Source organism: Suncus etruscus, chromosome 1 (genome assembly GCF_024139225.1).
Source record: "Suncus etruscus isolate mSunEtr1 chromosome 1, mSunEtr1.pri.cur, whole genome shotgun sequence".
Taxonomy (NCBI): domain Eukaryota; kingdom Metazoa; phylum Chordata; class Mammalia; order Eulipotyphla; family Soricidae; genus Suncus; species Suncus etruscus.
The window spans coordinates 179,230,900-179,237,594 of record NC_064848.1 but is presented as its reverse complement, the minus strand read 5'-3'; the positions used below and the strand labels follow the sequence as shown (position 1 = coordinate 179,237,594).

At 33.6% G+C, this 6,695-nt stretch overlaps 1 pseudogene; it reads left to right on the top strand.

Moving 5' to 3' along the window:
* The first annotated feature begins 5,097 nt into the window (after nt 1-5,097).
* Nucleotides 5,098-6,412, top strand: LOC125996922 (60S ribosomal protein L7-like; annotated as a pseudogene).
* Nucleotides 6,413-6,695: the final 283 nt, after the last annotated feature.

Sequence of the window (6,695 nt, the reverse complement as noted above, 5' to 3'; positions counted from 1 at the left end):
TCTTTCATTCTTTCTTTCTTTCTTCTTCTTTCTTTCTTTCTTTCTTTCTTTTTCTTTCTTTCTTTCTTTCTTTCTTTCTTTCTTTCTTTCTTTCTTTCTTTCTTTCTTTCTTTCTTTCTTTCTTTCTTTCTTTCTTTCTTTCTTTCTTCTTTCTTTCTTCTTTCTTTCTTTCTTTCCTTCTTTCTTTCTTTCTTTCTTTCTTTCTTTTTCTTTCTTCTTCTTTCTTTCTTTCTTTCTTTCTTCTTCTTTCTTTCTTTCTTTCTTCTTTCTTTCTTTCTTTCTCTTTCTTTCTTCTTTCTTGCTTTCTTTCTTGCTTTCTTTCTTTCTCTCTCTTTCTTATTTCACTTTCTTTCAAATTCTTTTTCTTTCTTCTTTCTTCTTTCTTTCTTCTTTGTTTCTTTCTTTCTTCTTCCTCCTCCTCCTTTCTCTTTCTCCTTCTCCTCCTCCTCCTTCTTCTTTTTCTTTTACTTCTTCTTCTTCTTCTTCTTCTTCTTCTTCTTATTATTATTATTATTATTATTATTTTATATTTTTGAACACCCTCCTTCACCGGTGCAACATTCCCACCACCAATGTCCCAAATCTCCCTCCTCTCCACCCCACCCCCACCTGTATTCTAGACAGGCTTTCCACTTCCCTCATTTATTCACATTGTTATGATAGTTCTCAGTGTAGTTATTTCTTAACTGCACTTACCACTCTTTGTGGTGAGCTTCATTCATGAGCTGGACCTTCCAGCCCTCCTCTCTTTGTCTCTGAGGATTATTGCAAAATTGTCTTTTATTTTTCTTAAAACCCATAAAACTCTTATTATCACAGCAAAACATATATAATCACCTATAATCATGGTAGTTTTTAGCATAAAGCCCAAGATATAGAAACAATCTGAAAGTTTAATGGATAAATAAGGTATACTATATACATATGTATAAGCTATAAATGCATAACAGAATATTATAGTCATAAGGAAAGATGGAATTTTCAATTAACTGAAACTTGGATGGATCTATATGACATCATATGAACCAAAACAAGTAATAATAGCAAGAATTTTGCCCGAAGAGATAGCACAGTGGTGTTTGCCTTGCAAGCAGCCGATCCAAGGACCAAAGGTGGTTGGTTCGAATCCCGGTGTCCCATATGGTCCCCCGTGCCTGCCAGGAGCTATTTCTGAGCAGACAGCCAGGAGTAACCCCTGAACACCTCCAGGTGTGGCCCAAAAACCAAAAAAAAAAAAAAAAGAATAGCAAGAACTCACTTGTGATATATTGAAAAATAAAAGGGAATATAAATTAGATTATTTGAAACTATTAGCCCTAGATTACAGAATTGAAAATATGAAGTAAAGGGGGTATTGAATGAGAGAAGAATAATGACTGAAAGAAGCATTTTGGCAAAGAGTATTAGGCACTTTGGTGATAGTGATGTTAGGCAACTGTATACATACAGATTGTATAACAGTTAATGATATTGTAAACATCTGACAATAACTATGACAATTAAATAAAATATACAATAAATAAAAAATTAAAATTCTATTCATTAATACTTTACTAGAATAAAATTATTTCTGTTTAGTTATGGCCTCACTTTGGAGCAGGACATAGGTGATATTATTAATGATTAACACGTGCTCACTTCAGAACCAAGGTATAAGATGCTCGATGTCGTACATCACACTAAGAATTTTCCTGGAACATTACTCTGAAACTACTCCCTTTATTTGTAGTTTTCCAAAAGTAAGAGGAGCATCTGATAAGTAAGTTTGAAACATTTTGATCAAGTCTTTTAGTTTAAAGTATAATAAATACAATTAATATGTTGGAGAAAAATAACATTGTACGTGATATATAAGACAGGATAATCTGAATTACCACATAACATATGTTCATTTTATTACCATTAATTATATAATATTGCTGCACCTTTCTTGAAGACTTTGTGAAATTATTTTGCTCCATGTGTTAAAATTTAGTAAATTCTTCCACTTGGGCATAGTATCTGTTGTTTCCTTATTTTCTCATACTACTGTGCCCCTGCTCACTTTCATAGATGTTTAGTGATAAGAAACTGAAGAATATAGGTATTTCTCCAAAATCACCAATATTTTCTCTCTTCCCTTTCTTTCTTCATTTTTTTTCTTTTCTTCATATTCTTCATTTTCTTTCACCCACCCTCTCGATAAACAGAATGTTCTTATAGAATAAGTTGGCATATTTAAAATTTCTTCCTTATGGGAGCCAGAGCAGTAGCACAGTGATAGGGTGTTTGTCTTGCACACAGTGGACTTGATACATCACTGGTTCAATCCCCAGCACCTTAAATGGCCCCCCGAGCCTGCCAGGAATAATTTCTCAACATTAAGCAAGGTTTAAACCCTAGTGCATACAGGTCTGTCTCCAAAACCAAAATAAATAAATAAAATTTCTCCCTTATGATATAGTCCAAATTCATACTCTCTATAATGGCTACTGATGAATATCCATCTTCTGACCAGAAGCAAGGCAATAGCAATATATTTATCCTGTGACTTACCTCCAGGAAAGTTACAAAAAGAAAATACTCATATAAAAAATGAAAAATCGGGGCTGGGCGGTGGCGCTAAAGGTAAGGTGCCTGCCTTGCCTGCGTTTGCCTTGGACGGACCGCGGTTTGATCCCCCGGTGTCCCATATGGTCCCCCAAGCCAGGAGCAACTTCTGAGCTCATAGCCAGGAGTAACCCCTGAGCGTTATCGGGTGTGGCCCAAAAAAAAACCAAAAAAAAAAAAAATGAAAAACTATATGGAGGGTTCTCAGTAAACTCAGTATCAAGTTGTTATAAGACCCAGAAATTACACTTTTTGATATCTATCTCCAAGAAAGAAAAAATTCCATTCAAAGGATACATGCACATAAGTATTCATCACACTACTCTATACAATAGCTAAGAGGTGGAATCAACCTCGATGTTCAACAACAGATGAATGGATCATGAAGATGTGGAACATATATAAAATGGAATAATAACTACATAGCTGTAAGGAATGATACGTCATGCAATTCACTTCAAAAAGGATAGAAATGAGAAATAGTATGTTAAATGAAGAAGCCAGAAAAATAAACACAGGTGATATAAATTATATGTCCAATTTGAATAACTGTTTGAAAAAATGCAATTGTTTACAAATAAAGTTTTCTATAATACTCTTGGGCCCAGAATATAGTGAGATGAAGTAGAATTGAATGGAGGAGGAAAAAGACAGATGTGAAATAATGGGGAACAGGGACTCAACTGCATTGGTTGAGTGAAGAAATTACAGGCCTAAATATGTAAACCATTAAGTCAACAACAATAAAGTCTTAGGATTCAAACTTTAAAAACAAAACTTTAAAAGGTTCCTATTATTATGACAGACTGGAGAAGAGGATAGGGTGGAGAAAAATAAGAGGTATGGATGGACTCTGGGAGCATTTTCTGTGGCAGGATGTAACTAGTAGCAGGATAATTAGTGATGAAATAGTATATATCTAGCACTTAACTATGAATAAGTTTTCAAACCACAGGCTTTAAATAAAATTTTTAATTTAATAATTTAAATACTTTTTTTAAAAAGTGTTTATAGTTAAAATATACTATATGTCCTATCACTACATGTTTCTTTATTCACCAATTCTCTTGTTTATTTTGAATGAAATATTGTAGTTAGTAAAAAAAAAAAAACTTCTTAGTTTAATAAATTTACATACTATCACCTGTTAGAGAACATCTTTATAGAAAAAAATAAAAGACTAACACAAAGACTTTCATTCTATCACCGTAAATTTCACTTTACCATGAGATTTTTCTGTGTCAAACTCCTTCTGCCCTTGAAAACTGACTCCAGGGTTTACTTCAATCCCTTTAAATACTTTGATTAAACTCGAATCAAAACCCTTCTTCTGATTCCTCTTTGGACACCTAATAGAGACTGGAGATTTCTAAGACTTTTCTAAACATAGAGGGATAACAAAACTGAAATAAATAAAATGCTCCCAATTTCTCTAAACCACTTGAGTTACATATGATCAGAAGTATTAGGCAACTAATTTCCTGAAAAAGAGTCTTGCAATGTTTTTTTTTCTTTCTAGTTACTACTCAAAGTCATAAAAGTACATTAAACTCACCTCTGTCACAATATATTTAACCATTCTAACCCCTTCTCAGAATAATCAAAACTCCTGTAACTTATGGTTCCTACTTTCTACTACTTTTATTCCAGATTTTTAGTGTCAGAGTTAAGCATCTTTGTGAAATGAATACATGAATGAAATAAAGTTGATAAGCATATTTACATGGTTTATATCTATTTAAAGAGAGATATAATTTTGTTTCGAGTATGGCTTTCATAGTGTACCAATTTCTAGAACATTTCTGTTTGAAACATTTTACCTATTCCACAATAGTTACCTAATTTTTAAAATGAACAACCAAGAATGGGTATATATCTCTACATGTATAAGGTCAATCTGGGAACATTACATGAAACAAGGATGAAAATTCAGTCCTATAATTATAGTGTTTCATTAAAAATTATCTCTTCCTATTTTTGAAAAAGTGAGTTATATCATTTGTCTCATCCCTATTGTCTTCTCAATTCCCACAGAAGTCCTATATAATTTACAGGCTAGATGACTATTTTAAATTTTACAATATAAAACCAAGTAATTAAAAGAAGTGATGAGAAAAGAAATATTGTGTGTGTTTGTGTTTTGTGTGTGTGTGTGTGTGTGTGTGTGTGTGTGTGTGTGTGTGTGTGTGTGTGTTCAGTCAGGGACTGAAGCTAGGGAGAGGCAAGTACATTACTGCTGAGTGTCATCCCTGGCCCAAGGCAGAATGTCAGTAGATTCCACCTTTTGGCATTCTGCTATCACAGCTGTCAGTCCCTGAGCCCTGACAAAGAATAAAAACAACCAATGACTAAAGATGCAGGAAAGCAAATAATGGGCATTCTTTTTCCATTTTTGAGCAAGACAAAATCTTAAATCCTTGACATCAAATTTCTAAATTAGTGACAGTTGTCCCTCTATGATAGTGTAAATATTTGGGGATTATCTGTGAACTCATGACTTTTACAGACATGAAGATTCAATGTAAGAAGAGAAAGAGGAATGCATGTGACTGTTGTGCAAAGTTTTTCTAAAAAGCACTGATATAAAGCATAAGAATATGGTACTATAGTAGAGCAGAGACTAAGGAATCAATTCTCCTTTTAATTTCATCAGTGCATTCTGCATTATAAATACAATGTTAAAAGAAGTTTTAAATCGATAACCATGCCTCTCAAACAAATTTAAAATGAACATTTTTACACTCATTTAACTTGTTAATCTATGAAAGTACCAGCCAGGTATTAGAATGTGCCAAGGAGAATGAAAACTACCACACATCAAATGCATATAAAGTTGAAATGGACTTACAAAAGCAAAATAATATGAAATTCCATTTTACCAGATGCAGCTATTTGCTATTCTATTGACCAATGACAGTTGAGACCTATATGGTTTCCCAAAAGCCACCAGAGTAAATCCTGAAGAACCATCATGTGTAACCTCGCCCCCCATTTTTTTTAAATTCAAAATTACTCTTGCCACTGTAAATGTGAAAGTTGCAGAAGAGAAAAAAAAAAAGATCCTGCTAAGTCAATTATCAGCAACCCCAAACAAGAAAAAGAAGCTTCCTGATGTTCCTGAAACCCTAAAAATTAAAATGGAAGAATTTATTAAAAATGAAGATTAAGCACCAGAGAAAGAAGTTTTGCTAAGATGCTTTGGAAGTCAAGAAAGGAGATAATCTATGAAAAAGCTAGCATTATCACAAAGAATATAGGCAGACATACAGGACAGAGATTCGTGTGGCTAGGATGGAAGAAAACCTGGCATCTGTTGCATTCATGTTGGAATCAAATTGAGTTTTGTCATCAGGATCAGAGGTATCAGTGGTGTGAGCCAGAAGATGCAAAAGGTCCTTCAGAGTTTCACCTTCCCCAGATCTTCAATGGCACCTTTGTTAATCTCAGTGAGATTCAGTGAACATGCTAAGAATTGTAGAAGTCTATATTGCATGGGGGTAAATGAGTTGATCTACAAACCTGTTTATTCTAAAAGTCTACAAGAAGAGTTTACTCTAACAGCTAATTCACTGATTGCGCAAATTGTAAATTTATTGTAAATATTGTAAATTGTAAATTATTGTATATACAACATCTTCTGCATGGAGGATATGACTCATGAGATTTCTATTGTTGGCAAACTCTTCAAAAGAAAACCTTCCTCTAGTCCTTTAAATTATCTTCTTGCCAGGGAGAAGAAAAAAATACTACTCATTTTCTAGAAGGTGGAGATGCTGACAACTAGGAAGAGCAGATCAACAGGCTAATTAGAAAGATGAGATAAGATATTCACCACATTTTTGTAATCTGGTCAGTTATTAAACAATTGCTTATGGGGCCAGAGTGATAGCACAGCAGGGAGGGCATTTGCCTTGTACACTGCAGACCCAGAAGGGACAGACCTGAGTGTAATCCCCGGAATCCCCTAAGATCCCCCGAGCCTGCCAGGAACAATTTCTGAGTGCAGAGCCAAAAATAACCCCCGATTGGTCCCCTAAACTAGTAAATAAATAAATAAATAAATAAATAAATAAATAAATAAATAAATAAATAAATAAATAAATAAA